At 40.9% G+C, this 25,568-nt stretch overlaps 1 protein-coding gene across 2 annotated transcripts in view; it reads left to right on the top strand.

The window, feature by feature from the left end:
• The first annotated feature begins 3,513 nt into the window (after positions 1 to 3,513).
• The window catches only part of FAM193A (family with sequence similarity 193 member A), a 78,150-nt gene continuing 56,095 nt past the window's right edge, over positions 3,514 to 25,568 (top strand). For both annotated transcript variants that reach the window (XM_039551126.1, XM_039551125.1), the window contains exon 1: positions 3,514 to 3,735. The gene's annotated coding sequence lies outside the window, so the exon portion shown is untranslated. The remainder of the gene's footprint in view (positions 3,736 to 25,568) is intronic.

Below are 25,568 nucleotides of genomic sequence, written 5' to 3'. Positions count from 1 at the left end.
CAAAACCTGGACGTGCTTTAAACTCTTCATGGTGCTGCCTTGTGTGCAGGTTGCTCCTTTGAGTTCAGTCTATTACCAATGTCATCAAGTAGCACCTGCAAAACTGGGAACTAAATTCATAATTAAGAACCCCTTGAAACTAAAGAAACCATGAATTTTAATCTCCCTAGCACAGAGACTATTATTTCAGGAACATGAATGATTAACAGGTCTCTTAATTTTTACTTGAGGTTGTAACAGCAGTTCAGTGTATAGACTCCTTACATCATTCTACGTGCAACAGGAGACCAGTACAAATATTCCACTGAGGTGGTAAAACCATATTGAGTTTTTCCAGCCACCTTGACATCCTGAAGGCAGAACTCAAAGGTAACTGTGACCTGCACAGCTCTCTTTTCAGCTTTTTATTGACGTAACGGCTCACAAGGGAAAATTACAATGCTGCTGAAACTGGGCTGTTCAAAGGAAGAGCATGGGAAAGCCCTGCAGAGAGCTGCACTGTTTATGAAGTGAGTTTTTATATGTCATCCCTGGAAAATGCAAAAAATTTTGAGAGTATAAATAATTTTTCCCCCAAAAGGATTTTGAAATGTCATGCCATGCTTTAGGTAAATTAGTTTGTTCAAATGACTGAGTTTATTTTCTTAGGGATGGGGTGGAATGTTATAAGTAATTTAATTCAAGTAAGGACAAGAAATGTAGTTGTAGGTCTTCACATCAGTCAAATTAATTTCCTCTGCCTTTTGTTCCGGTTCATACAAACATTCAAATCCACCATCAAAGTAGCAAGTTCATTTCTAAAACAACCTACTGGCTCAGCAGCTAATTGTAAGTTAAAAACAAGGTGTGGTAGCTAAGTTCAGTGCAAAACCATAAGAGTACTTCATTTCCCTGAGTATTTACCTGCAGGTTTTAAAAAAGACTCTGGCCTGCACAGTTTATAAAAACTTACTGTCCTGCACTGCGAATTTTCTTTCACATTGAAAGCTGATTAAAAAAAAATCATCAGGATGTCCCTTATTTTCTGAAGGGTAAGAGGAAAACATTTTTTTCTACAATAAGACTGTAGAATTAAATACTGTGATGTCAGGCTAAGTAGCATTACTTTAGCTCCTGTATGGTTGAGTGATTTTACTATAATAGTTTCTCATAATAATGCTTTTTATCTGTAATACATAGGGGATAGAGAGACTGACAGAGCTGTAATCTTTCTTTCAGAAGCATGGTGTTAAATGAACAGGGTTCAAGTGAAAATATAATTCGGAAAGGAAGATTAAGACAGCCCTATATAAGACTATGTCACCATTTCAAGTGAAAGATGTTAGCTCTGAAAATAATGCCATATATTACAAAGATAAGTCAACTTCAAATTTGTACTCCAAGGTCTGGAATTTATTTTTTTGTGGCAAAAGGCTGTGTACAGTTATGTGTACACAGCTACTTTTGCCACTGCTATTTGCTGTTTATGTAGTGCTGTGTGTGCTGAGCACTGAATGCATTTATGAAGACCAGGGCCCTGCCCCAAAAAACCCTTTCCATTTACTAGACCACAGAACGAACAAACATGTTCTCCTGGTTTCACAGCTGTCTGCATGTACAAGCAAAGCTCCTCTATGTGTACTGAGGCAAACTAAGCCTGGAACAGCTTCAGCGTGGATGGCAGCTTCTCCTGGCACTGCCAACCATTCATCAGGACATGCTGAAATTAGTGCCTTCTTCCATTGCTCTCCCAAAACTCCTGAGGCTGTCTTTCCTGTGACCTTTTAAGTGAGTATGGTCATTGGTGAATGAAAGGCAAATATGGCAGCGCTCCTGAACTGTCCTCTGACCCACCATCACAACCATGTAATGCCTGCACAATTTTAATGCTGCAAAAGAGATTTTTAGACTGCCCTAAGCAATCACCAGGTGTCTCACACCTATGATTTTGCATCACATCTCCCAGAGTTAAAGCATTTCATTGCATCCAGAGAAAGGCAATGGAGCTGGTGAAGGGTCTGGAGCACAAGTCTGATGAGGAGCAGCTGAGGGAGCTGGGGGTGCTCAGCCTGGAGAAAAGGAGGCTCAGGGGTGACCTTATTGATCTCTACAACTACAGGGAAGGAGGTCGTAGCCAGGTGGTGGTTGGCCTCTTCTCTCAGGAGAATGACAGGAAAAGAGGACACAGCCTTAAGCTGTGCCAGATGAGGTTTAGGTTGGACATTAGGAGGAATTTCTTCACAGAAAGGGTGATTAGACATTGGAATGAGCTGCCCAGGCAGGTCATGGAGTCACTGTCCCTGAAGGTGTTTAAGGAAAGACTGGACGTGGCACTCAGTGTCATGGTCTAATTGACATGGTAGTGTTTGGTCATAGGTTGGACTCAATTGCAGAGGTCTTTTCTAACCGAATGGATTCCATGATCCCATGAAGTTATCACCAGTTTTAATGTACCCACATCTATGATTTTTGCATCACTCCACCCCATCACATCAAAGCACAGAGCTACAGCATTTCACCTTTCCTGGGCCTGCATGTGACTGTGCACTGTGAGGAACAACACGGAATCATGGAATCTTTCAGGTTGTTAAAGACCTCTGAGACCACTGAGTCCAACTATTAACCCAGCACTGCCAAGCCCATAACTAGATCATGTGGCAAGCTACTAAACCATCACGAAGCATCACGTCTACGCATTTCTTGAACACTTCCAGGGATGGTGATTCAAGCAGTAGCCCTGCCCCAATCAGGGCACAGCAGTGCCCTCAGCCCCAATCTGCGTGGTGTAACCTCCATTTTCAGCCTGCTCTGCATGGGATTTGGGGACGGTGGTGCCTTTGTGGTTCTGAGAGATGGTTGCATAGAGACAGGATGACAAAGCAGCCCTACACTGAAGGGCTGTGTTATGTCGGAGCGGCGGGCAGGCTGCGGCCCCTGACGCGGGGCTTTGCCTAAACCATCCCCTCATGCCTCATCCCCGAGCACTGCGGCCCCTTTAAGGCGTCACGTGGCTCTTGGGCGGCGCTGTAGTCCCTTGACCGGGGTGGCAACGCTGGCCGGCATGGCTAACGGCAGCGCGGGGGACTACAACTCCCAGCAGCCACCGCGAGAACGGATGAGCTCACCCGCCGCGCCCAGGCGGGCGTCGCGATGCACGCTGGGAATTGTAGTCCGACGTCAGGACCGGTGATAGGTTATGGCGAGGCGTGGAACTACGCCTCCCAGCGTGCCGCGCGCGGCGGGTTCCCGTCAGCGCCGAGGGGGAGCCCCCCGACGTAAAGGGGGATCACTTTCCCCTTGTGTCCGCCATATTGGACGGTAACTCTGCCCAGCGGCGCCGGGGCCGAGCGAGTGCCCGCGGCCGTGACAGCCCGCTCCGCCCGTGCCGCCCGGGGAGCCCCGGCCCCGCCCGGCCCCGCCCGGCCTCGCCACCCCGGGCGCTCGGCGCGACTCCGCGCCCCTTCCCCCCACCTCCTCCTCCTCCCCGGCGCTCCCTCCTCCCGTGCCCGGGTGTCAGCACCATGAGTCCCGGCCGACGCCAAGCGCGGAGCGAAGCGCCGGAAGAACAAGCGGGGCGGCGGCCTCGGCAGTACCAGTGGGCCGGGACCCAGCGGCGGCACCGGCGGGCTGGGCAAGGCCGGGGGTGCGGTGGGAGCGGCCCCCGCCCCGCCGGGCGCGGTGGGCGCCCTGCTGTCAGCGCCGGGCGGCGGCAACGGAGCCCCGGGCGGCGCCGGGGCCGCGGCGGGACACGGCGAGGTGAGCGGGGCCGGGGCGGGCGCGGTGACATCGCACACCCGCGCTGGCAGCCGGGGGGCTGCGCCGCGCCATCCCCCCGTGCCCCCGGCCCGCTCGGGCTCCGGCGGGGGTCGCGGGGCTGGGCCCTGGGGCGGCGGGGAGGGGGCGGCGGGGCTCGGCAGCGGCCTCGGCTCCCCACCCTTTGTGGGGGAAGGGCCGCGCCGGCTGCGCGGGGCCGTGTCGTTCTGGGGTTTGTCCTGAAATCGGCTCCAGCGTCCCCATCCCCGGGGTCTCACCTTAATGGAGGAGCTGTAAGAAATAGGCGGGCAGGCCTTGAGAAAGCAAAAATACACCTGTATATCTCTTTTTTTTTTTTTTTTTTTTTTTTTTTTTTTTCCCACCATTAAGCCCTTTTTGCGGTAGTCAACTTCGTTATTAAGCATAGAAGGTTCATTGTAGCTTGGACTGTGGTTGGCACTCTGGTGCCTCGGAATAATTCAGATCTGTTATATTATTTCATATTACGGTGAAATTTATTGGGAGCAGATTGTATAGTTTCATTGATTTTTTTTTTTCCCAAGAAAAAATACTCAAGGATTAAGCCCTTCAAAAGGTATCGTATTGGTTCAAGTAGCAAAAGAGCAAATAAGTTCATGTTCCTTTCTCTCATAAAGGTTACCTCAAGTTTTTTGTTATCAACACAGAGCTTGTGTTCAGGTATCATATTTACAGCAGCATTTCCTGCTGACAGCATCTTCAGGCCTCCATGAGCATGTCATACCACCTGCTCCATTTCCTCTTGCTCTCATAAACTTGTTGAGCATGTGAAGGGGAAATTAAAGAATTGGCTTTTGTGATGTAGTGTGTCCGAAATACCATGATATAACAAATGGGTTTATTTTGTTCTCCATGTAGTTTTGTGCCCATCTATTTTGCTGGGTCAACAATCTGGTGGTTTAGGTTGACTTTTCCCCCCCCACACCCCTTTAAAACTTGGGTTCATACTCTTTCATACTTGGCTACCCAAATTCCAAGGTACTTTAGATTAACTATGTCTGTATGTCTGTCCTAATCTGATGCTTACTTTGGGCATAATTTCCTTTTGGGACAGTAGCTTTTATGTGACTTAAATATCCAGAAGAATGATGCACATAATGGCAAAGAAGTGTGCAAGTTTTTATTTACAACTTTGCAAGTCATCACTCAACACTGTTCTAACTAAACCTCTAGCGAGAAGATGCATCTTGTTTTGTTTTACATCTTAGATCACAAGCTTTTACAGGCACAGGTTCCTAGGTATTGTTAAACATCATGCCAAGGGAAATAAAACCAGCAGTGAAGTGATGCTCAAAATGGGACATTGATGTGGTTCCACTACCCCCAATATTTTGATGTTTGTGTCTTGTCATTATGTGTAGTCTAGAACTTTGGTTCTCATCAGACCGTATGGGATCTTTTTGAAATTTATCTTAAAAGCCAAAATCACTGCTAGTCTACCTACTTCATGTTTCTTGTTTCTTTCAGACTAGGTAGTTCCTAATAAAATTTCTCAGTCTCTCTGAAGGTATTCATGTCTTGAAAATTAAATACAGTGTTTCAGCACTAAATTTTTGGGAGAATACATCTGTCTATTACACTTGCTTACATGTTATGCATACTTTTGTAAATGCACACAACATGTGACTTAATGCATTTGTAACTTTGTCTTAATTGATCTTTTTTTGCCTCTACTGTTAGATGTGTATGTGATTTGTCAAATTTCACTTTGTAGTGTGGTACAAGTGGTTCTGAAGACTGATGGGCAAGTGGGGAGTTAAGTCAGTTAAACAAACAGATCAGGTGGATGAATAAGCCTGCAGCAGAGACCTTGATCAATCAAACAGTAAGCATATTGGAATACGGTTTTGAGGATAGGTAAATCCCTGTGCTCAGTTTTTTGGAAGGTAAATGCTTATACCCCATAATGCTCCTTAAAAGTTGGTGTTGCTTCCTCCATAGTGGTTTCAGTGACCTCTTTCTTGACACTGTCAATAGCTTTCCAACGGTTGTGACATGAAAATTGCCATTACATAGAAGTTCAGTGATAATTTTGTTGCAAAGGTGAAATCTTAAAGCATCATTACATGGCTCTTGCTGTTGTGAAAATACAATCGCCTTAATGGCATGTAAAAATTTGATAGTTAAGGGTAGATGGTCAAAACACGACTTGGTTTTATAAGTGAAAGACTAGCAGATGTTTTTTCTGGATGAAGTTGAGAAAGAAAGCTGTATTTTACGTGGCAGATCACTTCTAAATTAGGTGCAATGTTTATTTTGGCTGGATGGAGAGTAAGCAACACATTAATAGCTGTAAAGTAGTAACCAGACTTGCTTTGCTTTCATCTTACCCAGAATATTGTGAAGTTCCCTTGGTGCATAAGAGAAGTCATCAGCCAATTCTCTGCTGAACAAACTTAAATGTTTAATCTTTGAAAATATGTAAAATATAACCATGAGCTCCCCCTGAATTGAGTGTTTGCTGCACAGCATAGTGTGTTCTACTTGTTCGCATGCTCTCATTGCTGTCATGTAGTTTCCAGCTTTTGTCACTTACCTGGTTTTAGGGCAGCCATTCTGGATGGGGTGGGCACATCCTCGTGCTAGTGTTCTGTTAGGTGTTTCTTCCAAAACTTGTCTAAAAGACAGAATGAAACAGGATGTTAAAGGAATGGTCCTATCTTGTGTGTCAGTAATTATTCAGAATAATGTATACTTGAACCTGCTTTATAAAACAGATCAAATATAGTTTAAAAATGAATGTATTTATGGTTCAAACTAAAAGCTCATGTGCCAGTATTGTAATTCTAGCTAACCCTGTTAGAGCTAACAAATATATTTGAATTGAGGTTTTCATACATCTTATCTGGAGGTTTTTTAAGACTGTAGGCTAAATTCTGCCTTAGAGTACAGGCTAAGTCTTGTTCTGGGATGCAAGTGGGCAACTTCTAATGGAATCTTCCTGGAAGGTATGTTATTCCATGCACATGCTTTATAGCATCTGAATTCGTCCTCTGAAGCACTGTCAGATGTTTTGGAGTGATAGTGAAATTAAGGGTGCTTTGGCAGTCTATCACCGCAAGGGAGTCTCAGTTTGGAAACCTGTAACTGTGTCAACTTTAACTGGAACTGGAAACCAAGTCACTTAGTTGTCCAGTGCTGCTGCAGGACTCCTAGCATTTTTTTCTTCTAATATGCTTATTTATAGAAATAGATCTTACTTTCTGTTACGTTTGGTTTTGGTTTAATTCAGTAATGCATTCCATCAGGCTTTCTTAATTTGATCCTATAAATTTTTGATTGACAGTTGGATTATTGATGTTGTGAGAGGCATTTGATTATCTTTAGCAACCACTGCATAATTCATGCATACGCTATAGTGAAAGAGGTCATTCTTTGCTATCTTCAGGTATTTTGGGGTGAAGAGTGGTGTGTCAGTAGCTGATCAGCTGCAGAAGTACTTTTTGTTACAGGCCTGACAAATTTTGTGCTATTAAAGGGAGTCATTTAGTAGCCATTTTACAATTCTCTCACGTGCATTTTTCGAAGTATTGTATGTCAAGTGTAGTAATGTATTAAATCTTCTTACATTTGAGAGCTGTTTTAGAATCTTATAGAATACTTCAGTGGACTATTTCTTTATTATGGGGTACTGTTTTTTAAATAGAGAGTCTATATGTAGACTATCCATTCCCAGTTTCTTCAGCAGCTTTGTAGCTTGTTGCATTTTACTGATATCTGTGTTTGATTTGTGATTGGAGATTTTCCCTGTTCTCTCTTCTCCTTCCATGATTCTAACACTCAAAAGGAAGGAAACATTCAAAAAAGGAGCTTTGTCAGGAGCTCAGAAGTTCAGCAAATAACTAGCTTTTGTGCTTTTGGAGGGCCTCCTCTCCAAAAGCAAACTTATTTTGGCCAGTTTTTGTCAAGGCTCAGGTAAACTAGATAAATGCCAACTAATAAAACAGTATTATAACCTCTGCTCCTCAGGCTGAGGAAGCAGGTTCTTACAAACACTCTTAACACTGACTTGAAGAAAAGTAAGCCTTTTTAACAGTCAGGTAGTAAATTTGTTCCTCTGACTAAAGGTAGTTCACTCATTTTTAATTTTTTTTTTTTTAATAGACATGCAGTGCCTGCCCTGAAGAGCTTATGCTCTGCTTTTTTAAATAAAAGGAGATGAAACAGAATGGGATAAAACTATTAGGATTTGCTTTAGATGGTATGGTTGAGTTAACTTGCTAATTTAGAAGGAGAATCTAAACAGAACATTTCAAACTTAAAAAGCAAGCTTAGTGGTTACATAACATTCACATGATTAGTTCTTTCGTAGCTTCTTCCCATGCTCAGTTAAGGCATTTTCAGCTAACAGACCTGAGACCACAGGCACACGTACCGGTGATTGGGTCAGATCTCGTAATGCTGCTCCTGGGAAGTGTGTGCCTGTGTGCAGTCATGACCTTGATGTATATCCAGTCCCTGAGCACTCCATTTCTCTCCACCTCCTGCACCTGCAAAATCATGGTCAACTGATAATGAGAATAATTGGTTGTGGATTGTTAAATGAAACATACCAAAAGTGTGTCTGAAAAAATGGCATCTGGTTCAGTGGTGTCTTAATCCGTATGAGGTAAGGATCCTCCTTTGGCTTTGTTAGGAGACATTCGATTCTGGGTGTGAAGGCAGACGATTTTTTTTCCCTTGCTGTATTGGCGGCAAAATGTTTGTGAAAGACTGAGAGAGAGAAGATTTTTTTACTCTAAAATACATAGTGACTCCCTTCCCTCCTCCCTTTTGTTTCCTGACTGTGAAAGCAAAACTTTGTTGATTTAATTTGGAGCTAGATTAGTTTGAAAAGTTGGTTCTGAAATAGGTGTATATTGATGAGAATATTCAGGGTTCTTGTCCAGTTCTTCTCCTGCAAGCTTTATTTAGGTATTTCATATTACATTATTTTCTCGGTTACGGCATTTATCCTGTTATTATGTTGTAGTGGTGTCCCATCTTGAGGGGGAGTCTTGGATCCTTTCTCCTTTACAGTGAGAGGTCCAATCAGCCTCTTCTGGCCTGGCAAGGAGAGCTGAGTGGATGTGGAGATTCATTTGGTGGTGCTTGGTGCCTATGAGACTAATGTTTAGACCCTGATACGTGTGTGTAGCAAGGCTGGTCCTGAACAAATTCAGGTCCGCTGAAGACCTGTGGTGGAGAAGTGATTGGGAGAAATAACTGGGAAATAAACTTGCTTTGCTTAGGATGTACAGGACTTCATGAATGGGCAGTGCTGGGTAGTGTTCCGGGTTTATATGGATCTGAGTAATCAAAGAAGGTTTAATATTTATTGGGGCTCCTTCACTGGTGGGAAGGGAGGTCATATATCCCCTTTTATTAAGGTAATGAAAAACAGTCCCTACATTTTACTTTCTTCTGATATATTTTTTTTAAATTTTAATGGTGACCAAGGTGGCTTTGGACTAGTCTGTTCTGAGAAAGAATATTCCATATGTGGAATTTTCTTAGGATAATTAAACATAATGAAAATTTTGAGTTAAATGTCTAGAAGAATACTGCAGTTTGGTTCCTTCTTTGCTGCAAATGAAGAGTTCAACAGGGAAATGACATTTTTGATGTCACTCTTAATGGTATTATGGGAACTGCCCAACTTGAGGCTTATCTAAAAATGCAATTGAATAAATATGCCTTTTTTTTTTTTTTGACACAGTAATTACTTAATTTTGTGTTGTAAAAATTCAAGGCAGCCTATGACATTACTGACCTTCACCTCCTCGCCTGTGAGAAAACACACCAGAAATACTATTAAAGATAGGTCCAAGCAACATAGCATTTACCTGAGGTAAATATTTTTTCCTAAATATTTTCTTGATATTTAGTTTTTTTAATAGTGAATGTACAGCTGCTTTAGTGATGCAGAAGTTAGTCCAGCCACTGTTTTGCAAAGTGGATTTTAGGGGGAAAATTAATGGGGCTGCCTATGAGCCTGTTCCAGGCTGTTGAACTGAAGTTGCTCATGTTGGACTGGTGATAGCACTGGTGAAAAAATTCCTTGGGGTGGGTACTTTAACCATGTTCTTAAATAATCAGCCTTCTTGTGCAAAAGCCACAAAGATAGTTCTCTCCATCTCAAAATTCCTAGTGATGATAGAACCCACTCAGGCATCTGAGAGGAAGGCCTTCCTGTTCTGCATCACTCTGTAGAGTGGCCATCTCTCTCCACTCTTTATGAAGGGAAGCCTGGAAGATTTTGGTACAAGCTGAGTGCCTGAAGTTGCATAATGTGATGAAAAATCTACGTAGGAAGCCATGCGTAGCCTCTACCTGCTTACTCAGTTATGATTTTTTCCTCTTTAAAAACAAAAGAAAGTTTGAGCTCAAAAAGGTTATGTTAAGTGGCCCCTCCGGTCATATCTTAAAACTTAAGGAGTAACTTTGTTCTTTTATAAGGAGGAAACAAAAGATTTACTCCACTGTACATTTTTCAGAAGAAAATCTTTGGGTACTTCCATGAAATATTCCTATGCACAGTACCTCCTCAGGCCTAGAGGAATAAAACACAATAGGTTGTAGGTGCCTCTGTATTGTTACTTAGGGTGGAACATCACAACGTTAAGTCCTCATGCACAGTAGATCTTTACAATTGTCCTCCTTTCACACACTGATCTGTTGAAGTGGTCTTGTGGTAGCTTTGTCAGGTGGTTACTTGTGAAGGATGTTCAAAAACATGAGACCACAATCATCCAGGTAAATAATTTTTACAAGGTCACAGAAGTAATTATTTTGAAGTCCTGATCTGTGGACTGCCTGGATCTTGAGCAGATTTATCAGTTATGGCATCTGGACTTCAGGGCTCTCTTATGGACTCATCTCCTACTCCTCTTAGAATGTGGCTGGGGTCTTGTGGTCCAGGAGGGGCCACAACAGGCAGTGAGGACTAATTTCTGGGAGGGTGCATGGGTGGCAGTTGCTCTTAGGAAAAAGCTGCTGGTTTGTTTTTTTTTTTTTCCTTTAACTGCTTTGGCAGCAGTTCAGTGGTCTGTGTTGAGCTGCAGACAGATGGAGGATGTGATCAGCTGTTGGGGCAGTGTTTGCTGCTCTAAATAGCTATTTCTTGTCTTCTCCAGGGAAAGGTAGCAGGCTGGATAGAAGCGTCTGGCTGGCAGCACAGGAGACTTCACTGTTCTAGATGTAAATTTTCAGATGCCCATCTTTATTCTTTTAGATATTAATTATGCCTACAATAGCAAAAGTGATTGTTTAGTCATGGCTTGCATTGCAATGTCAGCTTTGCTCACTTTGATTCTTAAGTCAGTTGTTGCTCTTTTTGGAAGTAGTAGCTTCTCTACTTAAAGCAAGACCAAACTGTGTAGAGAACTGGGTAGTGGTTGGTTTATGTCACAAACCTGTACATGTGCTGTAGACATGAACTTTTAAAAGATGGGGTATTAACACATGCATGTATCACTGGCATATACAACTCTAGTGATTGATATCTGTTTATTAAATAATATATGGTTGATAAGTTATCTGTAGTAATTAAATCCAGCAATTGCCATTTAAAAATGTAAGGGCTCCATGGACCCATAACTATTTGTAGTTTTCTGAATTAGGAATAGAAACACTGGCAACTGAAGTCTACACTAAGGGTTTTACTACTTAGACTTCTGTGGACAACAGTGAATTAATTGTGAGATATGTTTTTTTGTAGTTATCTTTTCCCTTCCCCCTTAAGGTTTCACCTCCTTCAGGAAACCTGCAGGCATAGCAGAAGTAGCCTCTGAAATTAGTCCTCAGAAAGGGTACTGGAGAGTAAAGAGTATAGTAGTAGGCATGTTTCTCTACAGCATCAGAAGCTGAAGGAAGTTTTACAGTACTGGGAATCTCATTTAGTTGTAACACTCATAAAGCTGTTGAGAAGGGGGGAAATGCATATCCGTGTTGTGTTATGACCATCTATCTCCTGAGCCAGCTGTTATCAAAAATTGGTCATCTAAGCTAATACATGATCTGGATTTACGGTAGTAATTTTCCTCTCAGGTGGGCTCAGCACAGCTGTGTGCTGGCAGAGCTGGCTGCTGCCAGAGCTAGTGCAGGATAACTCAGTGTTAGTGTTGAGCTGTACCCATTGAATGTTCTTTCTTTACCACCAACAATCATTTAGGAGCTATAAACATGGATATTTGCCAGCTAGACTGACACCTGAGCAAGGCCCTGAAGCAGCATCTTTTTATGTACTTCGTATGTAGAAAACCCACTGCTTTCTTGGGGACTGGTCTTTTTTGGTCTGCTTTTATTCTCGTATGTCAGAAGAAACAGGTGGCAGTTACAGGCCTGGTAAGTTAACAGAAGTGTGTGGGTAGTGAATGAGGGTGGGGTCTTTCAAAGGATAGAATAAAACTAAAATGGGTCTTTTTTTTCCTTTTGGATGAAGGAGATGAGTTAATGTGAATGCGGGGAGAAAGCCGTAAAAGAGCAAGCGTTATTGATGTTACATGAGCTATGCTTGGCCTTTTGAAATGGGCAAGCGAGTTCAAGAAAAAAAGAGACTCTTGAACATGCTAGCTAAGCACAGCATGATGTAGACTTGTTTTTGAATTTGTCTGAGAAGTTCTGGTCATGTCCCTCAGGTTTTGAGTGTCTGTCATGATACCAGCATTGTAAAGTGAGGTAAGGAAAAGAAGGCTGTCAGTTGAATCCTTTTTCTGAAAGTCTGTTAATTAATGCAAGCCATGACTCTAAAGTCTGTGTATTAGGACATATCTCATTATGTATATAGTGTTGAAATATGTTGGAAACAGTATTAAACGTAACGTACACGTAGTGTTCTAAAGTGTGGTAAGGCACTACCTTGACTCCTGGTCAGCTTTCAGCTTTGTGCTGTCAAACTGCATCAGTGATGGCTCCTTACAAGGAAAAGATGCGGCTTTAGGCAGGGGTGCCAGACTTGAACACACTCTGCCACCCACTTCTCTCTTTGAGGCTCTTTTCAAAGTGAGAGAACTAGTACAAACAGCTGTTTGTTGATGTGGTTGAAGTCAGTACACTAACTGTGGGCACTGCAAATTTGTGATTTCTTCTGTGTTTCGGGGCTAAAATAATTATGGTTTTAAACTAAGATTTATTTTTTTTTTTTTTTTTTTTAATACCAAAGCTTGTTTTCTGGTTTTTGGTGGTGGGGTGTTTTTGGGTTTGTTTGTTTGTTTCTTTCCCTGTGTGCAGAAATAGAAACTTTAGCTGTCAGAGCAGAAGTCTTCCTAAGATGGGAATGTGATGATACCATTGAATTGTACACAGAATTGCTGAAGTTGGATGAGACCACTGGTGCGGTCATCTGGTCCAACCTGCCTGCTCGAGTAGGGTCTTCCTAGAGCACATTGCACCAGATTGTTTCCAGATAGTGATTGAATATCTCCAGTGAGGGAGACTCCACAGCCTCTCTGGGCAGCCTGTTCCAGGGCTCAGTAACCTGCACAGTGAAGAAGTTCTTTCTCTTGTTCAGGTGGAACTTCCTATGCATCAGTTTCCACCTCTTGCCTCTCTTGCCTCTTGTCCTATTGCCTGGCACCACTGAGTAGAACCTGGCTCCATCTGCTTGACACCCTCCTTTCTGATGCTTATAGACACTGATAAGATGTACCCTCTCAGTCTTCTCTTCTTCTCGAGGCTGAACGGTATTTCAGATATTTCTAATATTAGATGTTTTTATCCACTGAGATTGGTAGTTTAATTTAAGAATGCCTTGAGTAAAGCATGTTGTCATAGGCAGACTTTTGTTAGTTTATAACAGCAAGTTAAGGAACCTCTTTCAAATTCTATAACCATATTAAACCCAACAGTTGACTATTTCAAACGTATTGTAGGGAATATTTCACAGAGATAGATATGAGGTTCAGAATTTGGATAACACTAATGGTGATGCAAGCCCAGAGACGCTTATATGGACAGATGCAGTGAGTGAGGATGTGTGTGTGCATGAACTGAGGCTTTTTGAAACATGGTATTTTTGAATGTGGGTTAAAGAGGTTGCCATGTAAGTGTAGGAATGAAGTAAGTACTTTGTATGTGTGCATGGAAATTATTTTTGAGTAGGAGAACACGCACATATGTGGGCTACCAGTGGACAAAGAAGTATCTCAGTAAATGTTTAATGGTTCTTTGCCACACCGTGTCTCATCATGAAACCAGTCATTGGGAGCAGAAGAGTTTGCCTTAAAATGCAGTTCTGAGCCACAGAATGGTTCTGCCAGCCTTTAGTGTTTAATTGGTGTGGAGTTAATGACCAAAAGATTTCTTAATTGCCATAATGCTTCCAGGCTGCTTATCTTCAATAAGCTGCTGCCCCAACAGATGGCAAGCTAGTGTTTTAGCTGAGGTTCACTAGATGTTTTTCACAATTTTTTTTAAAATGGCCTTATCTATGTGGCTGTAGCTAAAGTGTAGTTGAAACCCAAACCTTCACTGGAATAAGCTTCAGATGAATTAAGGTTTTACTTTATCACCCAGCAAGAGATGGAACTCTCCTTTACTGTCAAAGAAACTTCTCAGTTTTATCTGTGTGATCATCTTTGTTTTATCTTCACTTTTTTTACTGGCTACTCCCAAGATTTGTCTCCACTATACTGTCATTCTCCACTTCTTTTAAAGGAGTCTGCAGGGAATTGTACTGGTGTCTGCTGTGATTTGAGACAGCTTGCAGCAATAGCCTGAAGCTGACTAGGTTGGGGCTTTTTTAGCATCATAAGAGTCTGAACCAGAAGAATAATTAAAATTAAAGTTCCATCATTTTTAATATAAAGAAGCTTTCAAAAAAGATTCTTATGCTTTCAAAGGAAAAAAATTACAGTTACTTTTTTTCTGTGTGGAAAACAGGCTGCCATACTTATACAGTATCCACTAGTTACAGGTTTGAAACCTTATGTAGGAGGATATGGAACTGTGTACTGAGAAACATTGCATAGGAACTAAGTTAAATGTTAATTATTATTTAATGTATTTGGAAGTACTGTCATTGGTGACCTTACTGCTTTTCAGAATTATGTGGAAATTACGACAATCACATATTGAATATTATTTTGACTGCTTGTAGGTTTTTTGTAAACTTGATGGCTGTATCTTAAAAAATGAAGAGGAACATTCTTCTGTCAACATTTAAAGTCATTCTGAGCCTATGTTTTCATTTTTAATCAGGTGAAAAATCTAGTGATTGTATAAGGTTTAGGGGATTGTTCTGATCCCTAGAAATTTAAGACACTGGTAGTAATGGCCTGTGGTAATTTATTCTTTAAGTAGAACGTTCAGACAAGTCTGAATGTGTGCTTGTCTTTGTGGCTTTGGACTAAGGTCACAGAAATGAGCATTCGTCTAAAGGTGAAGCCAGTTTTGAAACAAACTCTGAAGTTAGCAGGTTGCACCTGGTGGTGTTACCTGTTGGTGAGATTGGCTCATCCTCTCAGTCAGTAAGGTGTTACTGATGATTTGATGACTAAGCTGCAAAAGTCCACGGTAGTCTGTGTCTCATCTGCTAAAGACTAGAGGATCCTAACTGGTGTTAGAGCTCTGTTGCACTGAAAACAGTAAAAAAAAAACCAAACCCAAAGAAAGTTACTCCCAACCCTGTTTATATTTGTGATAATCCTGAGAAAGTCAACATCCTTATCATTAGCTTTTTACATGGAGTCTTCACTTGGTGAAACAGTTTATAAATAGTGTGCAATGGTACAAAAAGGAGGATACAGAATCACACAGTCAATTAGGTTGGAAAAGACCTCTGAGATTATGGAGTCCAGCCTTTGACTGATCACCACCATGTCAGCTAAACCATAGCACTAAGTGCCATGTCCAGTCATTTCTTGAACACCCTCAGGGATGGTGACTCTACCACTTCCATGGCCAGTCCATTCCAATGTTTAACAACCATTTTCATGAAGAAATTCCTCCTAATGTCCAACCTAAACCTCCCCTGGCACAGCTTGAGGCTTTTTCCTCTTGTCCTGTTGCTGGTTGCCTGGAAGAAGAGACTGACCCCCACCTGGCTACAGCCCCCTTTCAGGTAGTTGTAGAAAGCAGTAAGGTCACCCCTGAGCCTCCTCCAGGCTAAACACCCCTTCACCCTCAACCACTCTTTATGGGACTTGTCCTCTAGACCCATCACCAGCTCCATGTCCCTTCTCTGGACCTCAATGACTTTCTTGTAGTGATCAGCTGAGAACTGAACCCCAGGACTCAAGGTAAGGCCTCCTCACCAGCGCTGAGTACAGGGTGATGGTCACTGCCCTGGTCCTGCTGGACACATTATTGCTGATCCAGGCCAGGTGCCCTTGGCCTTCTTGGCTACCTGGGCACACCTGGTTCATGTTCAGCCACTCTCAACCAGCACCCCCAGGTCCTTTTCCACCGCGCCCTTTCCAGCCACTCTGCCCCAGCCTGTAGCACTGCAGGGGTTGTTGTGACCCAGGGGCAGGACCTGGCACTTGGCCTTGTTGAACCTCAGACCATTAGGCCCACTGATCCAGCTGTCCAGATTCCTTTGCAGAGTCTTCCTACCTTCCAGCAGATCAACACTCCCACTCCAACCCTCAGTATATGAAGTATTGCCCTAATATTAAAAAATAATTCCCAAATAACTGTATTTTTATATTTTGTTTTTCCCAAGTTAGGGATGAATTCTTCTGATGGAAACAAATTTTTCTATGGTTTCTTTGTTACTCATGTATTTCCTTCTTTTTTATAACAGGAAGTTAGTCTTCACTGTTTTATTTTACTTGCATTGTCCTGTCTCTGACACTTCTGCCACAAATATATTCTTTGTATAGTGTGCTTGAGTAATGTAACTTTTTGAAGTTACATGCGAAGTTTTTTTAGTGTTAGTATTAACTCATGATCAGCAAAAATTAGCTAATGCAATGGACTGCCTTTATTGGTGCTTTTTAGACTTTTTATTTATGACTAGTAAATTTTTAGTGTCCTTGTCTTAATCTTTTTCACCAAAATGGATCTTGTGTAGGGGGATATTTGTGGCACGAGAGAGTTTGCATAACTATAGCAGTAATCTATTAATGAGTGTTATTACATGATCAGGAAGGTGTTAAGTCTGATGATTATTTCTTTTGTAGGTGTCTCTGCTTAGTGGGCTTTCCTGGGGTTTAGTGGAGCACGAATCCCTGTTAAAGCATGAGAGGATCACTGGAAGATGATGTCTTTCTGGCACCTGTTGTGTCTGATCTTCCAATATGCTGTTGGGATTCTTTTCCTCTTAAGCGAAATTTGACTGACACTGTTGAACAGGGAGGATGTCAGTAGCTCCTCTTCATGGAAAACCAGTCCTCGCTGTTAGATGTCCTGAGCTAGTTGGCCTACGTGGAGGGAAATTATACTGGAGAGGCTTACAACTCCACTATATTGCCATAAATAGGGGTGGGAGAGGCAGAAAGGATGTGTGTTGCACTGCTACTGTGTGGATTTATCTTCCTAATTAGGCTGTCTTTTTTTTTCCATTTTCTTAATCACACTTGTGCATTTGTGAGAGAAGAGCGCATGTGTGGGTAACTGGTGAGCAGGCACTGAGTAGGGAGGTAGTCTGACCACCACGGTGTATCAGGAGCTGGGTAGCTTCCAGGGAAGTTGAGCTTTTTGGGCCTGTTTTTTCCCGTTTGTGAATCATCTCAGGTGGACTCCACTAATTCTTGAGCTTTTAATCTTCTTTTAAAATGTTAAAGCACATTAGTATTTGTAATTATATATCTTGATACATATTAAAAGGTGGATGATTTGTCTGAAAAATGCAATTGATTTTCTTTAAGATCATTTTGTTGTGTTTTTTTGTTGAGTTGTTGTTGTTGTTTTGGGGTTTTTTAATTGCAGTCTAGGAAGTAGACACAAATCCAAGCAACTATCTTTAAACCAGCTCCTTAAAACTGACACTGAAGTTGAATATAATATTCCAGAATATCTTATCAGTGCTATAAAGTCTTAACTTCAAGGTATTTTCCATCCTTATTTTTATCTCGTTCATCTCTCTGTCTTCTGGCCAGTGGAGACAGTACTGATTCTACTTTTGTTACTTGTTTGTATAACCTGCTCTTAAAATGACCTATTTGATGGAGACTCCACAACCTCACGAAGCAGCCTATTTTCACTCTTAACTACTTTGCTGTTAATTTTCTATTGCATAGAAATCTCCCTTGCTGCAAGTCAAACATTTTATTGCTTATTCTGTTTGCTGTGGATAGACAGAACTGACTCTTCCTCTCTCCCCTCAGTATTTTGGTCTGTAAGGTTGGTGTCCCCAGTTCTCTCAGCCTTTCAGGTGATACTGTCTGTGTCTGGTGGTAATTCTGTTGTGGCATTTCTCTAGCTGTCCCTGTCTGGCTTGAAGACCTGTGTTCAGAATGAGTTACAGTTGTCCCCCTGACACTTACTGGAGCAGTATTAGGTGAAAGGATTATGTCCTGTGTCACATAAGCTATGCATCCCAAGGTAGCATTAGCTTTTTCCAACAGTCTGACCTTGTTGACTGCTCTTTTGCATACCGTCACTTAGGTCTATTTGGAAATTCATGGTAATTGTCAAGATCTTACTATTTAGTTTGGTCATGAGAAAGTTTCAGTACTTAAGGCTGTCAAGAACATTAATCAAGTAAATAATGACATTTATTCTTCCTCCCCTGTGTAACTCTTTCACTGAAGAAAATTTTACTGGTTTGACCACAAGCAAGGTGGCTGTTCCTGCTCTCCATATCATCTAAGTGCTTAAAAATTTTGTTTGGATATATTTAACTTTCCTGGGAGGTGAAGACAAACCATTCCTCAGGTGTTTCTATCTTCACTATCCTTTTTTTTCCTCTGTCAATTTTTGGGTGTTTTTAAAATATTTTTTGGGTGGAGGGTTGGGTTTTCTTTGAGGGGTGAGGTTGTTTCTTTGTTTTAAAGAAAGGGTTTAAATAGTTCACCTTTTTCTAAGCTTCTGATTAGCTAAGGCATCCTCCCTAAGTTTTCAAAGATAGGATTATTGATTTTGAGGTGGCTCAAAGGATTTCCTGAGGAAGTTTCTTGAATGTTATCAGATCTAACCTACTTGGAAAAAATATAAGTATGGCTGTTTCCAATAGTCAGCTGATTCTGGGTGGATATTTTTACTCATTTACTTGTGCTAATTGTGCTGGTCACCTGCTTGTAGTTGATCTCTTTGGTGAGGACTTTTTCTTCATCAATCTGTTTTCTCTGTTCATTCAGTAATGGAGAAATTCTAGTAGTAGTAGTAGCATAGTGATAGAATGATTTCTTAATAGCCTCAAGCTGTTTTGTAAGAATTACTTCATTTTATGCCTTTAGCCTTTTATACTTGTCCCTCTTATTCTCTTGCCATTGTTAAGCTTGTTACTCCCTTTATGTGTCCTTTTTCTGAGTCATTATTCTCTTGCTATGTTTTCTGTTCTCTTGCTGTGCTTGGTTTTCTTGAATTTGTTTCTATTGTGTCATTTGAGAATTAGCTCTTCCTTGCTGTAGACTTGTCTTGTGTGAACTCTTATTTGGTGATGTGAAATCTGTCTCTTGCTGTTCTTCCTTCCTTTCCCTCTTTAGTAGCCATTGAATTGATGGTTCACTTCCAGTGAAACTGTCTCTTCTTGTTTACTGTCAATTACTTTTTTTTTTTTTTTTTGCAGCTACAGCTAAAGGAAGTGTCTCCAGTTGCTTTCTGTGTTTTAAAAATTAAATTCCTTGAATCATTCCCAGTAGGTGCCTAGGTTCTTGTTATCTCCTTGTAACGAGGAGTGGTTTTTTTCCCCTTTCAGAAAGAGTATCATCTGCCTGTTGGCCTTTTTTGATGGTCTCTAGTAAGCTTGCAGCTTGATAGCACTTGTGCTTTCCTCCTTTTATTATTTGCAGAGTTTCAGGATACCTTTTTCTGCTTGTATCCTTTGGCTATAGGGCATAACACTCCTCAGCACTTGGATTTGTTTGGTTTGGGTTTTTGTTTGTGTGTTTAGGTTTTTGTTGTGGTTTTTTTTCTGTGAACTGTCTGGATCCTCTTTGTGTTAATATTCCAGTGGGAAAGGGACTCTTATGGAGTAGATCATAGTCTCAATCTCATTCACAGAATTCTAGCTCCTTTTCTTATGCTTTATACCTTAGTATGCATTTGTCTAAGACTGATGGATTGGTTACTTGGATTTTATGAACTTCTGTGAATAATTACATGTCCTTGCTTCTAGGCTCTTGCCCTGGTATATCATCTTTGGACTCCTGATGTTTTGCTCATGATTCTAGTGAAAAACAGTCTTCCCTCAAGTTAACCAGGAAAGGCTTTTTTTGTATGTTAGTTCCTTGTAATCTTCTGCATTATCAACTACCAGAACATGAAACCTCATCACATGGTCAGAGGGGCCAAAGCTGTCCTTTGATAGCATTTTCAAACTCATGGGGTCATCTGCAAGGAGAGTTCGTTCCTGACAGTGTTAGGGTGTGGAGAGCTGATTGTGAGCATCTTGTTCTCAGTTGTTGTTAGTAGTATCCATAAAGAGCAGTTGGTGTGATGAATGAACATTGAACAGCTTTTATTTTCTTGGGTCTGAGAGAAGCAAAGAACATCTGGAGCAGTATACACCCAAGTAGGGCCAGTATACAGCTTGTTCTCTATGGTGTTTTTTCTGATACAGCTGTTTACTTGGCTTTGTCTTTTGCACTCTCCTCTTGAATTGCCTTAAAGACTTTGCAGTCACAGATGTCTCAGCTCAGCTGCCTCCTGCTTCTCCTTAATGCCTCACCCCCAAAAACAAACCACACAATCCAAATCTCAAAACCACTTTCTAAGAATCTGTAATGTAGAACTTAGTGCACTGTCTGTTTTCCTTGTAATCTTCCTTGATACAGGAAATATAGGCAAGTGTTCCTACAAATCCAGTCCAAGATATAAATTTGTCTCTCTGTCTCATTATAACCTTTTCATTCTTGGGTCAGGGAACATTTCAGATGAAAGTTTTGGAGATGCCACTTTCATATTTTGTTCCTTATATGTGTGTTGGGATCATGATTGTCTTCCTGCCATTTACACCCCTGCATTTTGGTGAGGGATAGCTGAATCAACTCCTGGACTCTCTGATCTCTGCTTCTTAAGTTGCAGCAGTAAATTTGGGTCAAAGGACTTCAAGCTTTATACATTTCCTCATTTGATTCAGTAAGTGTCTGGTCCCTCCCATGGTGGTACTTGAAGCAAAACATGTGTTTCAGTAGTGTATTTCACATGTCCATAAGAAACTAATATGTGATGTGATGTATGTGTGTATGGTGAGCATTGAGAGCTCGGCAGTTTGAGGATAAGGAAGTGCAAGGACTGAGGTAATCTTTTGTGGATATTGGCTTAACTTGGAGTTTTATTAACTCTGTAGTGATTTGTTAGAAACACAACCTTTGAGTGCAGTTCTGATGTTAAAGCTTACTTGCTGCATCTTCTCCCATAATTTTGCTGATTGCTCTTAACTATTAAACTAGGATTCTGCTTCTTACTGATGCTGATTTCTGCAGAATTGAAACAGCTTAGAAATAGAGAATTATTTCTCTGGCTTGTACTCTGTGTCATATTCTAGTACAGCATATGCAATTTGCCTGCCATTTCTTTTTATCTGTTGTGGGAAAAACATGGCTAGTTTTAGAAATTGCATTTGGTGGATCATTCTGAAAATGGCCTCTCCCATGTCCAGAATGTGGATTTCCTCAATGCTTTACGAGATTTTGCTGCCAGGAGGGTGTATGTTTAACTCTTTAAGAGTTAACAGGTGGGGTCATTTTCTTGTAGCATAATTCCTGGAATAGGGCATCTACAGTTTTTGCATTGAAGTTACATATACATAGTCAGGTAGTTAATTCCTAAACGTGGTCTTACACATCTTAAGCTTGCCTTTGGATGAGTGCTTTCTACTGTTCATAAAGAAACTGCTAGCACATCTTGGGGTTGGGTTGGTTGTGTGTAATCCTATTAATTTTACATATTTATGTTTAGTATTGAAGTTGAAACAACAGATTAAAGCTCTAACAACTCTGACTAGGAAAAAAAATTGTATGCATGGTTGTTACCTGTCAGGGCTAGTTGAGAGAATTTTGGGGTGTTTTAACTACCTGCTCAGAACACTTTGCTCATTGTGCTTGGGAAAATGAATGCTTGAATCGTGTTCATTATTAGCTTTTGATATCTTTTTTTAGCACATGCGGCTGCAAAATCACTGGGAAAATGTTGAACATATTCCTAGAACAGAAAAGGCAGAATCCTGGTAGGAGGTGGATTGGCTGTGTTCTGCTGTGTCATATTTAGCTACAAAGAAGGGAAGTATTGCATGTGGGAAGGGATATGTGCTTCTAAAGAATTTGTAATGTGTGTAATTAAAACAAAATTTCCTTCCCTCTCTTTTTCCACTGGAAAGGCTTGGTTCTTGGTAGCTGCACATGCGAGTATTACAGATACAAGTATGTTTTCACTCAAGTCTAAGCTTGTCTGCACTTAAATTAGTTCTGTTATTTTGTGTACTTGCTGCCATTTCACTTGTCAGCTAGGGGATAGCATTTAATGCTGCGCTGAAAACTCATTAAATACAGTTAATTCCTGCACATCCACCAGTAAAAGACCTGATTTCCTCCCCCTATGATTTTAATTTGGTTTCAGGTTTTCAAGTTTGCTTTACCTTGTAAATTATCCATACCTTTACACAAGATACTAATTTGTTTTTGCTTTTTATTTTAAATGCAGTGTTAAAAGGTATGCAAGAGCTTTGTAAAAACTCCGGTAGACAAATTTCCCTTCCTCTCCCCTGTTGCTGAAAAAACCACCCAGAAGACAAAGGCAGCTCTTATGTTATAGTTGAGTTGCAGATGTATTTGGGTGGCTGCAAAGCTTTTTCATGTGAATGGTGACAAAAATGTGAAGGGATCTGGGCAGCTGTTTTGATTCTGCCTATCTGTAGAAATATGTAAAATGTCTTTCACTAACTGATTCAACTTCATTTGAAATAGGTCTTCACTGTCTGTATCTTCAGTTCTGCTTCATATCCTTCATGCTGTGACTGATAGTCTTGTCCTTCAGTTTGAATGTATTCCAGAACACTTGACTCTGCTTCCCTGTGCTCAGTTTAATTGTTGTTTTCTGCCTATCTCCAGTACCCTCAGAGAGAACAGCATTGCTTTGCTAAGCTAAATGAGCCAGGTCTCTTGCTGACGACCCAGTTTGGCTGTCACCATGTCTGTTCCAGTTAGGCATTTCTTGAAGGTGGTTGATCAAATGAGGTCTCCTCCAGAGAGCTGTGAAGCAGCACTAATCCATCCTTCCCAGTGTCTCTTGAAAACAGTGTGATGCATCTTGGAATCATGTTTCCTTTTCACAGTTGTAGTGATGAGCATCAGCCACTGGTATAACAAAATCCCTGTTCACTTCCAGTCATGATAGAGGATTAATCTGAGAAAGGCTCTTTGGTTGCAAATACAGCACGAGACGCTTTTCAGTGTCAATGCACCTTTAAGATGTGCAGTTTTTTGATTTGGAGATGGGAATTGAAAAATTCTGACAGTTGGAAATGTAAACTATGAATAATGAGTTGAATATAATGAAAGAGAAGAAATTATGGAATCATCAATACAAATAATTAAATATGCATGTGCACGACTATACTTCTTAAAAAGTAACCAATTTCTAGTAATGTATTCTTAATTTACATGCAGTACCTCAGATCAATGCAATGCAAAATATTAAGGAGATAAGGATATTAATTCTGCTGTCTTTAATCTGAATAAATGGTCTTATTTAGCCAAGTAATTGGTTGCACAAGTATAGGCATGCTGTATTGTCTTAGTTTCCCACAATTTAAGAGCTGATAGCCTCCTGTGTATTGTAGTTGGTTGAGTTTTGTTCTGTTTAAAAGCATTTTTCTATGAGAAAAATGAAGACATAATTGTAAAGAAGATGAACACAAGCTTATGTTATGGTTTGCAGCTTTCTGACTGGTATTTAAATTTTCCTTCAAAATGTAGGGCTTTGATTCTTACTATCTTCACCATTTCTTTGCTGTAGTGTCATTATTTGTTACGCTAAGTAGGCTGTAATATTTCTATGCTAAGTGCTGTTTTAACTTACTCAAGCTTAAATGTAGATTTTTAAAAATTAGTTTTAATAACCAAAATAATTTTATTTTACTGTGGAAGTGAATTTTTCCTCTACTTATGATGCTGTGAGGAAATGGATCATCAGCTGCAGCTGCCATTTGTACAAATAGTGATGCTGCAGTTTGCAAAGTAAAGCTTGACAGTTGGACAAAAGTGTAAGTTTAGGTTTCTCTTCCCCCTCCTGCCCCTCCAAGGGTAAAATCTTTCATTTCTTGCAATACAACATGTATTTCTGTATGGTAGATGTTATATATTTTTCTAGTATATGTTTATAAATGTAAGCATGGTAGAAATTGAGATTCTGATACTTCTCAGTTTTTGTGAGGTAAGACAGTTTTAGGTTCAAAGGAAGATAAAGTAACAAGTTGGGATTTGCAAGCATAGACACTTTGCATGGCATCAGGGATCTGCTGCTTTCTCCTGTAGTGATCCTTCTCTGCTGGAAGGCAATTAACCATTAACCACCAGAGACTGCAGTCAGATCGGCTATGGCATTATTAACACTTGCTTGGACATGTTCATCTTCCTTAAGAAGGATCATGGGCAGGGCCACGGAGACAGCTGGGCAGTTTTATCTTCAGGGTGGGGCAGCACTGCACCTACTGTTCACTGCTTTTGAAAAAGTATGGGGGACTTCAGCTTGTTAGGTTCAAATGCAATAGGAGTATTTTTGTTCCCAGATGACATGGATCTTCCAGCTTTTTGTCATGGAAAACCTTCAGTAATGGGTTTGCTAGTAGGCTATAGGAAATTGTGGTAATGCTGTTTTTCTTTTTGTGTTAGTTGGAAGAAAACATAAAATTATATTGATAAAGCTTGTCGGGGATATAGTGATTTGGAAAGGGACAGTCAGAACTCTGATTGATTGACAAAACCCGGTACTTGTTAGTATGCTGCAAACAGTATTGATGGAAGCATTGCCAAATTTCATGTGACTTAGGTAGAGTGACCTTTAGGATGACTGTGCTGATGGCCTCTGTCTGGCTGCACAATATTCTGTGAATTAAAAAGAAAAAGACAATCCTGGTCCTTTAATCTCTTCACAGTGGTGTCAGATGGGAGATTATCAGGTATCCAGCAGGGATTTCTTCCAGAATTACCAGTTCTTGTGAGTATTTAGTAGGAGGGATGATGTAATTGTCTGTGTCCCTGACTTCCGAGGGCCTGTTGTCTAACCCTTTCCACTTTATTGGAATGTAAGGAGAAAATGGCTCATCAGATAAAAGCATCTGAATATGTAACAGAAGAAAAGTGATGATGAAGACCACTATTTATGTTTGAATCTGAGCCTAGATGAATTCTCTTAGAGATTATTTGCTACTTGCAGTTTTTAAATAGGGGTTATCCCAGATCATTGCTTATGGAAAAAGCCCCCAACAGTAATTAGTTCAGGAAGGTCTTTGGCCTTTGTCAAATTTCATGAGATCATGTGCCAGGCAGTGCCTAGATCTATTTCTTAATTACAGCTTATGTAGGTTTCGTTTTAATGGTGGAATTTAATTCAGAGTATCTACGGAGCACAGAAGGGACTTCTAGTGGGGTCTGTACACTCCATTCTACAAAGCAGCTGTTTATTTCTTAGTTATTTTTTTTCTTAGAGTATTATTTGATAGTGATCAGTTGTCACATGAGACTTCTTAAAATAAAAGAACAGGGAAGGTGAAT

The sequence above is a fragment of the Corvus cornix genome, chromosome 4 (assembly GCF_000738735.6).
Source record: "Corvus cornix cornix isolate S_Up_H32 chromosome 4, ASM73873v5, whole genome shotgun sequence".
NCBI lineage: Eukaryota > Metazoa > Chordata > Aves > Passeriformes > Corvidae > Corvus > Corvus cornix.
Note: the sequence above shows the minus strand (reverse complement) of the source record. Positions and strands in the feature narration are given on the sequence as shown.